Here is a 12,009-nt window from a genome sequence, read left to right on the forward strand (position 1 = left end):
TTTATGGCCATGAGAATATTGGTTTAGACTTTACAAGAAAATATTACAGTAATAACAGTAAATAATCTTATTAAAAAATTAGTATGCTGTGTTAGGCATAATTTTATTTAATCCTTATAACAATATTGCAAGGAAGATACTGTCAGTGTCCCAATTTTATTTATGAGTAATCTGAGACATAGGCAACTCATCCAATGGCATGGAGTGAGTAAACAGGATTTGTATCCAGATTTTCTTCTAACTCAAAAGTCTTAGCACTTAAGTAGGATGCTTCATTTGCTATGGCTCATCTCTGTAGCAGAATTGTGCTGTTGAAATCCAGAAATACCAATATTTCCACATGGAGAATCCTAAATGATTCAGTGTAATTTTAAAAAATGACAAAAATATTTGAAATTATTTTGGCTATGTTCCTGTTTTAAGGTGGCATGGTATGATGGAGAGTTGGAACTTTAATCTGCTATTTGTTCATTCACTCATTCCTTTATTTGCTTAATACTTTTTAGTGCCCTTTAAATGCCAGAGACTGTGCTAGATGTTGGGAATACAAAGACAAAAGAATACATATACTTTAGTATACATTTACTAGGATGTGATCTTAGACTAATTCATTAACCTCTCTGAGTTCATTTCCTCATTTTTTGAAAATAGGAATAATAAGAATTTGCAGGGCTACTGGGAAGAAAAAGCCAAGTAAATATATGTAAAGTCCCAAGGATGTTGTTTAAAATATTGTGAGTAATCAAAACATGTCAGTTCCCCTTTGCCTTCACTAATTTCTTACAGGTCCTAAAGATATGATTTCTTCACTTGTGAACTAAGGAAGGCAGACTATAAAAAACTGAGCCCTTACAAGATTTTATGTTACTAGGACAAATTATATACTTGTGTAATCAGCGGAACTCATCTTTGATTTTTGCACATGGATTTGAGAAAACTTAGGCAATAAACTCTGAACTCTTAGGGATTTGAGGTGGGGTAAGGACATGGTGGTTGGGGACAACATTGTCCTCTGGGAGCTTAGCATCTTCTTGATAGATGAGTCATATACCCAGAGAAAATTGAATGTTTTTCCCTTTTTTCATTTTTTGAAACAGAGTTTTGCTCTGTTGCCCAGGCTGGAGTGCAGTGGTGCAATCTCGGCTTACCACAACCTCCACCTCCAGGTTTCAAGAGATTCTCCTGCCTCAGCCTCCCAGGTAGCTGGGACTTCAGGCGCGTGCCAGCACGCCAGGCTAATTTTTTGTATTTTTGGTACAGATGGGGTTTCATCCTGTTAGCCAGGATGGTCTTGATCTCCTGCCCTCGTGATCCACCTGTCTTGGCCTCCCAAAGTGCTGGGATTACAGGCGTGAGCCACTGCGCCTGGTGAAAATTGATTAATTTTCGACATCAACGTCAACAGCACAACTCTGCTATAGAGATAAGCCACAACACATGAAGCATCAATAATTTTCAACACGTTTGCAATGCAAGAGGCATCACTAAGCCAAATGAGTGAGAAAACACCCTAATGCATTAGAGTTCTGAGGAGGAAGAGGTTTCTGGGATAGGATGGCCTAGGAAGGCTTATGGACTCATTGTCCTCAAATATATCTCCAAAGATGAGTAAAAATTCAGATAGCCAGCAAAAAAGAAAGATGATTATCCATTAGGACGAATTCAGTTTAAGTGACAAAAACCTAATTCAGATTAATTAAGGTAAAATTGGGAAATAGTTGGCTCCTATAATTGAAAAAAACCCCAAATGGTAAAGCTTTGAGTACAGCTTTATGTAGGTGTTCAGAAATTACTCTCTTTATCTATCTCCTTTCTTATCTCTACATCTCAATTTTGGTTTGTGTCTGGCTGGTCTTCCTTTCAGGTAGGCTTTCTTACCAGGGGTGGCAAGATAGTACCTAGAACCCATCCCACCAGTTCAACAGGTCAGAATAAAGAGAGAATTTCTCCTTTACATTAATTTTAGCAAAAATCTCAAGATTTTCTCTGATTTATCAACTAGTCACATGCCCATCCTTGAAGCAATAACTGAGGGATTGGATGAAGTGGTTTTCTAGGCTTAGATTATACACACACCCCCAGAGAGGGTGGGTGCATAAAGCTGCACCTCAAATAGAGTGGGAGAGAGCAGATGATCTCTCAAGCAAAAATCAGTGTTTCTACAAAAAGAATAGAGAATAGATGTTGACCAGGCAAAATTAACAGATGTTCCTCTTTTTGAGGGTAAACTAGCTGAAAAAGCAGTGATTATCCAGTGAGAATGCAGGTATAGAGGAGGGGAAATACAAGCAATTTGATTATGTATTGTACTCCTCTTTCTACCTCTAATGCCTGTGTTAAAATATTTAGTTTTCATTTACCAGTGAAATTTGTCTACAAATGGAGTATTCTTCACATTGCTAATTTTGAATCTACATCCGCTACAAACTAAATATTCCTCGGACAAATGTTTCATCTGTCATTCTACGAAAGCCTGAGTAAACAGAAGTGGTATTTTTTTTTGTTGCTTTTCTCCTAGGCTCACATAAAATGTTATTGTTAATTCTCCATGGAAATGCCATTAAACGGATTTCTTTCACTAAATTAGGAGCATTCTTTCTAGCCACGAAAACTAATACACATTCATTCCCTCAGAATGAAGACAGTTTTTTTTTTCCATTTTCCCAGCACAATTCCAAGTGACAAAAATATTTTGATGTAACAAATGAGCTTTCCCCAAAAAGTATCTAAATATTTGATGTCAAGTCAGTAAAGAACCAAGCATTTGACTGAATTATTCATTTTTCTACCTGATATCTGTGCATTCGGTTGATTTTAAACCGAGAGCAGCTTTAATGACCTGCTTCCAGGAATGTGTCTTGGGAGACATGCTTTCTGGGACCTCATCTGAATCATTTAACCTTGTCATATTTCAGTTTCCTTCCCCTCCTGAAAAGACAAATAAAAAGATGAAACTACGTCAAGAAATTATTGTGATGACTATAGTCAATAAAATTTAGACTAAAAGTGCCTCACAAGATAACAGGTGAAAATATACTTACTTTTATAAGCATTGACACATGAAATGAATGTCATTTCTCCAAATAATCTGTAAAATACATGGAGCCAGGGTAGAATGTCTAGAATAAAGAAACTGAATCTGTTGAGTCGATTACTGAGTTAAATATATGTTATCTTTCAAGATCTAATATGAATAAGTATAACTAATTTTGCCATGTTGATAACATAGTCAGCTTTTAATATATTTTAATATGTTAAAGTATTTTAATGCTACATAATTATCATATTACATTATTATTATTATTTTAGAGACAAGGTCTCACTCTGTCACCCAGGCTGGAGTGCAAGTGATGTAATCAGAGCTCACTGTAACCTTGAATTCCTAGGTTCAAGTGATCCTCCCTGTCAGCCTAGTGAGTAACTAGCACTATAGGTGCACACCAGCACACCCAGCTAATTTAAATTTTTTTTTTGTAGAGACAGGGTCTCACTGTGTTGCCCAGGCTGGTCTTAAACTCCTTGCCTCAAGTGATTCTTCTGCCTTGGCATCCCAAACTAATTTTTCAAAACAGTTTTTATTTTAAAAGTTTTAGATTTACAGAAAAATTGTGAAGCTCGTGTACAGAGTTCCCATATAACCTGAAACCAAGTTTCCCTTGTTATTAACCACTCTATAATTAATTAGTGTGGTACATTTGTTGTAATTGATAAATCCATGTTGAAAAATTATTTGTCAACTAAAATCCACACTTTATTCAGATTTTTCTTAGTTTTTGTCTAATATTCTTTTTCTGTTCCAGGATCACATTAAAGATACTGAAACTGCATTCAGTCATTATGTCTCCTTAAGCTCCTCTTGGTTGAAACAGTTTCTCAGACTTTCTTTGATTTGATAATCTTGACAAGTTTCGGGGAGTACTAGGTCTGCTATTTTGTAGCACGTACTTCACTTGGGATTTGTCTGATGTTTTTCTCTTAATTAGACTGGAAATATGTGTTTGAGAGAGAAAGACCACAAAGGTAAAATGCCATTATATCATATCAAGAATATATATGATCAGTATGATTTAGGATGCTGATGATGACATTGATCACCTGGCTGAGGTAGCGTTTGTCAGCTTTCTCCACTGGAAAGTTTACTCTTTCAACTCTTTTCATACTTTTCTCTGGAGGAAAGTCACTATACCTAGCCCACACCCAAGGACAGGGGAGTTATGCTCTACCTCTTTGATGTCTGAGTATCTGCATTAATTATTTAGAATCCTTTTGCATGGGAGATTTGTCTATTCTCTTATTTATTTATTTAACATTTATTCACAACATTATGGACACATGGATATTTATTGTATACTTTGGATTATAATCCAATATTACTCAATTTGTTTTGTTGTTCAAATTTTCCCACTCTGGCCATTGGGAGCTCCTTTAGTTGACTCCTGTGTTCCTTTGACATACCCTCATAATTATGGGTGGGGGAGTTTTTACATTCTGGTATTAACAGATGCTTCAGGCTCATCTTTGATAATCTCTACTCCAGTCTGGAAAAAATTATTTCTCTGAGGAACTCAGGTCTTTTTTATCAGAAAATGTTATTAGAAACCAAGGTCTGGATAATTGTGCTCATTATTACTGATGTGTCTTCATTGCTTCTAAGCCCTCTCAGCTAAGAAGCAAGGAAATACATATGTGTATACTAACCCATGTATATGCACATATCCATAAATATTTCTGTATATACCTATGAGTACCTATACTGAGCTAAACATGAGTTTATATTAATGTCTCAGACTCGAATCCATTACCACATGGATCATTCTAGATTTCTCTCTTTGCTTGTCTATATCCTCTTACTCCAATAGTGAGAAAACTGGCTCCTAGCCTCAGCCACCTATTTACATAATTGTTTAATCCCAGTCTACATGTGTACTAGTATCAGAATGTCTAACTCATACCCTATGGAAAACAACTTCATCAACTACAGCACAGTCCTATATACATTTTCTTTTGCCTTTAGCTTATAGACTTCACTATTTTCCATAGTTACTTAGGTTAGCACCACTTTCCCTCAATCCCTCCAGTGAGATTGTTTTGTACATTCCTAATAGAGTTAAATTGTTTTGTTACATTCTGCATTCTATTCTGGGATTCCCTGAACTCTTAAATTATTTTTTAAGATTTTGCATGCATTAAAGTTCATTCTTTGCACAGTAAAGTTCTATAGGTTTTGGCAAATGCATGTTATATATCTATCATAGCATGTCATACAAAATAGTTTACCCACCTTCAAAAGTCCTCTGTGCTTGTCCTGTTCAACCCTCCCTCCAACCTCCACAAACTCCTGACAACCACTGCTCTTTTTGCCCTTTCCAAAAGATCATAAAATTGGAATCATATAGTATGTAACATTTTCAGACTAGCTTCTTTCAGTTAGCAATATGGATTTAAGATTTATCCAAGTTTTTCCATGACTATAGCATAATTTTTTATCACTGTATAGTATTTCATTGCGTGGATGTATCAAATTATTTTATCCATGCTTCTACTTCAGTTGGGTTACTTCAGTAGAGACATGAAAAAAATAATTTCTTTCCCATTTTTTGCGATTATGAATAAAGCTGTGATATACATTCACAGGCAAGTTTTTAAGTGGAAAAAGTTTTCAAATGTTGGATAAACACCTCGGAATGTGATTGCTAGATAAGAATGTACCAAAATGTCTTCCAAAGTGGCTGTATTATTTTGCTTTTCTACCAGTAATGAATGTTACCATTGCTCCACTTTCCAGCCAAAAATTGGTATTTTCAGTTTTTTCAGGTTCTGTATTTCATTACTGTTTAATTTTTCAATTCCCTAATGACAATATGGAACATCTTCTCAAATGCTTGTTTGTCATCTGTATATCTTCTTTGGTATAGAGTCTGTTTAGATCTTTTGCTGATTTTTAGTTGGCTTTTGTTTTCTTACTGTTGAGTTTAAGAATTCTTTGTATAATATGGATACAAGTCCTTACTCAGATATGTGTTTTGCAAATATTTTCTCCCAGGCTGTGGCTTGTCTTTCATTGTCTTAACAGTTTCCCCTCCTCACAGAGCAAAAGTTTTTCATTTCAATGAAGTCCAATTTATTAATTTTTATTTTATGGTGTTATATCTAAAAGCTCATCATTCAAATCACGGTCACTTAGATTTTCTCCTAATTTTTAATTTTAAATGTTTGTGGGAACAATGATTAACTCTTCCTTCATTTTTTATATTGATAATGTGTGTTTTCTCTCATTTTTCTTGCTTAGGTTGATTAGAGGTTTATCAATTCTATCAATCTTTTCAATCATATTTTAGTTCTATTTATTTTCTCTATTATTTTCCTGTTTTTAATTTCATTGATTTCTGCCCTAATTTTTATTATTTATTTTCTCCTGCTTATTTTGAATTAAATTCTTCTTCTCTCTTTAGTGTCCTAAAGTTGAAACTCAGATGTTGATTTTGGATCTTTCTTCTTTTAACATTTCTTGCAGAGCAGTTCTGCTGACAATTAATTTGTTCAGTTTTATTTGTCTGAGAAGGTCTTTAGTTCATCATTACCTTTGAAGAGTAATCTCACCAGATGCAGAATTCTAGATTGTGTTTTCTTTTAATGCTTTAAATATTTCACTACATATTCTTACTGCTTGCATTGTTTCTGACAAGAAGTCCACTGTAACTGTAATTCTTCTCCTTAGCCCTCTATAGTGGAGATGCTTGTTTTCTTCTCCTTCTGTCTACATTTCCTCTTTGTCTTTGGTATCGTGCAGTTTGAATCTGATATACTCAGGTATGAGTTTGGTTTTGGGCGAGGGGAGATTTATCCTCTTTGGTACTCTCTGAGCTTCCTGGATCAGTGGTTTGGTTTCTGTCATGAGTTTTGTCATGGCCGTTAATACTTGAAATATTTCTTTTGCCCTGTACTCTCCTTCTTCTTCTGGTATTCCAATTACATGTAACACTTTTTGAAATTTCCCAGAGTTCTTGGATTTTTTTACATTCTCTTTTTGCTATGCATTGCTGTTTCAGAAAGTCAGTGTTTTAAAAAGATAATAATTTTAAATACTCACAAAAACTAGATTAAAATTGCCACAGGGGAGGAGAAATACTGACATTTCTATTGACCTTTCCTCAAATTTTTTGATTCTTTCTTCAGTTGTGTCAAGTCCACTGATAAGCCCAACAGAGGCATTCTTCATTTCTATAACAGTTTTTATATATTTCCAGTATTTTTTCATTCTTTGTTAGAATTTTTATCTGTCTGTTTACATTACCCATCTTTCCTTCCATATTGTATACTTTTTCCAGTAGAGCCATATTAATCATAGTTATTTTAAATTTCTTGTTTCATTATTCTATGATTTGTGTCATATCTGAATCTGGTTCTAATGCTTGTTTTGTCTCTTCAGACTGTGCTTTTCCTTGCATTTTAGCATGATTTGTGAATTTTTTGTGTGTGTGAAAGCCAGGCATGATGTATCAGGTAATGGGAACTGAGATAAATAAGCCTCTAGTATGAGGATTTATGTCAATCTCACCAGGTTGGGTTGTGTTTAATGTTTGCTCTAGTGATAGCGCCAGAAGCTTCAAATTCCTTTTGTGTCTTTTTGGTTTTTCTGTTGACTGAGTTTCCCTAAGTACTCCCCCTCAAAAGGACTAAGTCTGGCGGCTCTTTCGTTCACCATTCACCATTATCATACAGGAGTCCTTCTGTGGTGGTAAGGAGTGGGGAAGCAGACTTGATCTCTAAACTTATGATTAAATCTGAGTTTCTTTGTGGGCCTGTGTGCCTGGGCTGACACCTTTGCAGGTGTTTCTTAGCTCTCCACGCTATAAGTTGGGGAAGAAAGGTTAGTATAAACGACAGTAAGAAAAATGCCTGTCTTCTCAGGTGGGACAGGGCTCTGGTAAAGTCTTTGACCTGGAAGGTAGACCTTTTTTATGGAGAACATTTGGGGTATATTTGTTGATAACTCTTCCCCTCCTCCTGCCAGAGCCACAAAGGAATCTTTCTTACCTCCTCACTGTGAGAAACTGGTGAAGTTTCTGGAGATAAAACCCACCAAAGGATGGAGGTTCAGCAACAGCTGCACCCCCGGCAGTTTCTCCTCTCCTGCTCGTCCACAATCAGCCTCCAGCAATTCATCAAAACCACCATTAAAGGGTCCCTCTCAGTTTATGGCTACAGTAGCTTCTGTTCCAAATAAGCAGATCTTAGCTGTGATTCTCTGCTTTTACCTGTCTTTCCAGATTTGGGATAGCAGTTTACCCTGACTTCAGTTGTCCAATGAGTTGAAGAAAAGTCATTGAATTTCAGGTTTTTTCAGCTTTTTGTTGTTTTAATTATGACATCTAATATATGAGATTTAATATATGACATCAAATATGAATTATGACATCTAAGGTTTAATGTTGGAGCTAAAATCAGAAGAGGTATTTTATTTTCATTTATATATTGTTAGTAAGTTGTTTTAAAACAAATATATGACACGAAAATGTCAGAATAAGAGTAATTAAATTCAGTAATTTCTATGAGTTCATTTTGTTCTAAGGATTCCATTATTATTATTGAACATGATAATGTTTTGATGTTTTCATTTTGATAAACTACAATATTTAAAGTGCTCAAAAATGCTAAAGTAATACGTAAGTGAAAAAAACAGTGTTTTGAGAGCATAATCATTTTAAATGCTCACAAAAATAGGCTTAAAATTGCTGGGGGGAGGGGCAATACTCACATCAGAGCTCTAGTTGTTGTCATGTTTGTGGATGCAGCTTGAAGGAGACATTAAATTAGTGTTTAAATAGTCTCTTTTTTTAAAAAAAAAGAAGCACTAATTTTAAGATTTACAAACCTGATTACTTAAAAAAATAAAAATAAAATTTCCGTCATTAAACGCACCTCAAATACCCATTTTCTATGTGTACTCAATAAATATTTTTCAAGGAAGAGTAGAAAATGGAAATTAAAAACACATAAATGATCTTCACTTAGCAAGAGTGAACTAGTAAATCTATATCTACCATTGTTGAACTCTTACTATGTGCTAGGTACTGTGTTAAGTGTTTTCTATATAGCCTCTCTCTTAATCCTCTCAATAGCCAGGCATTTACGAAATCTGAAACTTAAAAGAGTTAGTTGGCACTTCGAAAGTTCTTTCTGGGCCCTTTTCTTCCTCGTTGTAGGCATTCTCCTTGGGAGAACTCACTCACTTCTAAGACCTCAATTACTTGATATTGGTAACTCCCAAACATACACCTCAAGCCCCCATCCCCCATTTGACTTTTCTAGACCCCTGTGATTCCACTACTGTGCACTAAATGCCTCTACTTACTCCACAAGTACCCCTAATCTCAATATATCCAGAAGAACACTCTTTAGCTCACTCTATGCTTTTGCTCAGTGTTCTCTCTAGCAATGAATGATGATACCATCCAAACCCATCTGTTTGGAAAGCAAGTCTCAAACTTGACTTACTTGCTGTCTCTCACGCATCACCTCTACCTATCACCAATGTGTGGTGATTCTGTCTCTGCCACCTTTGATTTTTGCTTGGACTTCTGCAATGCCCTGTCAACAAGTCTTCTCATAGCATTCCCCTCCACTCCATTCTACTTACTGCAACCACAGTAAGGTTTCTAAAATATGACTGTGGCTCCTGAGCACTCTTGGGGTAAATTAAAAACTCTTTATCATAATTTTGATGGTTTCTCTCTCATGATATTTCCTCTTCATATCTGACTCCTTCTATCCTCCAAATATATACCCTTTGGCTGGGTATACTGAGTTTTCTTTTCAATTTCCAACCCAAGTCCTTTCTTGCCTCCTAGCCTTGTCGTTTGCATTCTCTCTGCCTGGAGTACTTTCTCTTTAAAGATCTTCCTTCACTAACCCCTATTTTTCATTTGTGTCTCATCACAAGTGCCACTTCTGGGAAACCTTCCTTATCCCTTTATAGCTGGACCACTTTTTTTTTTCCAAATGCTCTCACATCACTCTGTGTCTCGTAGAATCCCCCTTATTATATCGTACCATTTACTGTGTCATAATTATAAGATCCATAAAAGCTTGTCTACCTGTGTTCTTAATACAAAACACAGTTTTTGGCACATACTAGGACCTTGATAAACATTTGATGAAAGAGTGGATAAAGTGCTGTACTAGCAAAAGGCAAATCATGTTTAAAACTCAAGATTTTTTTTATCCCAAGACTGTGGTCGAAGCAACTGTGCTCTGCTGCCTCCATCTCAAAAAAATTATTGGAATTTGGAATATAAGGCCAGGATAATTTTTAAGTAAAGCAGAAGTGGGCCAACTATTTTCAGGATAAACTTGGACAAAGCATGTAATTCCAATTGAAAAACCTGTGCCCTTTGGTGGTAAAAGTTCAAATTTGGTACCATAGGAAATGAGACCTTACAAGATTTGGTTATTCTGTGAGCCAAACCCATATAAATCAAAGGTTAACTCTGTTGTTCCATTTTAAAAGCAAATATCAACAGGAAAGTTGAAGTTTGAATAAAATGTTTCTAATAAAAATTTATAATTGCTTTATAAATACAGAATCACACTACAAGGGAATATTTTTCCCTTTCCTTTAAAAAAATGTAATACTTTTGTTTAACATTAAGGCTCTAGTATATAAGTCTTCAAAAGTAACTCTTTGCAATTGCTTCTTTAAACGTGTGGCCACCTAAAGTGAAGTCTTTCAGGAATACTGCATGTGGTCACAATAGGTTTTCAAAGCATACTTTCCACCCTTCAGGCCAAGACTGTAAGCTAATGCTTCCTTTATCTTTTTATATATTTTCTTCTAATAAGAGGGTTGTGTTTTTTTTTTCTAAATAAAAGGCTTTTATCCCCAGAGAAGCATCAGAGCACTTATTAATCGATGCTTTTACTTGATAGAATGCACATTATTATTTGAAATCACTTACTTATCATAATTATAAAGCAGTATTACCAGGGCCCACCCTATCCACAGGGTGCACAGGCAACCCGAGTGCAGTAATAGTCTGTTTCCACTCACCTGAGAAATATTAGCCATTCACCAAGGAAAACATATTCCATCATCAATATATACATATTACATTCATTACATATCATAGTGTTGGAGATGGAAATAGTGGGTCAATTTCTGTTTTTCTTTTTTCTTTCTTTCTTTTTTTTTTAATAGTACATGAAAAGGTCTTTCTTTTTCTCTCTTTAACCTCAGTCTGATTTGTTCCAGTTTTTCAACCTGGCAATGTACTTTTCATCAAAGCAAGGAGATACACAGTAGAAAGACCACACTATGTCTTGTCTAGCATATCCATCAGGTTACATGGGGCTAAGTTTAAAATAGTCATATGAGGCATATAACTACCTCATTCAAAAAGAGAAACACAAGCCTGGGGATTGAACTTCATTTTGCAATGGGTTGTTATGTCACCTGAATGGCAAAGCTGGGTTGGCTGGATCTGTGCTTGATTCAGATCTGGATTTATTCTACTTCTAAGGCTGTGTCTGCCCAGTTAGATGTTGGCAAAAATTAAATGGAAAATTAGATTATTGTGCCTTTTGTGTTGAAAAGCAAAATTAAATACAATTTAAAATCTTCCAGGAGTATTTATATTTATATTTTTTGCAAATAAGTTTTTTTTTAAAATGTTGTAGTCTGTAAGTCCTTATCTGAAAAAAATAAGTAATTCTATGATTAGGCTTATTTTATCCTGTATAGTAAAAATTCAAATTTCTTGTCTACCCACCCCTCCATGCCCTCTGCGAGATTCTAATTTTCTGGTGGGGCTTAGGAATCTGCATTTCAGCAGTACTCCAGGCAATGTGTGGGCCATATTTTGGGGAAACAAAATGTTCTAGATGAATCTAGAGGAGCTAATTCTATTAAATCAAATATTCTTCTCCTCAAAGACGAATTCCACTTTGTTCAGTATAGCGTTGTTGGTAGAACTACATTATAGGAGTTTTGTGACCCTCGGCAAATTCCAT

The 12,009-nt window shown here is 35.3% G+C and overlaps 1 protein-coding gene across 1 annotated transcript in view; it reads left to right on the forward strand.

Annotated features, from left to right (window-relative positions):
* The window catches only part of NECAB1 (N-terminal EF-hand calcium binding protein 1), a 173,511-nt gene that overhangs the window by 18,374 nt on the left and 143,128 nt on the right, over positions 1-12,009 (forward strand). The gene's annotated exons all lie outside the window — the stretch shown is intronic.

Source organism: Macaca mulatta, chromosome 8 (genome assembly GCF_049350105.2).
Source record: "Macaca mulatta isolate MMU2019108-1 chromosome 8, T2T-MMU8v2.0, whole genome shotgun sequence".
In the NCBI taxonomy this organism is placed as follows: Eukaryota; Metazoa; Chordata; class Mammalia; order Primates; family Cercopithecidae; genus Macaca; species Macaca mulatta.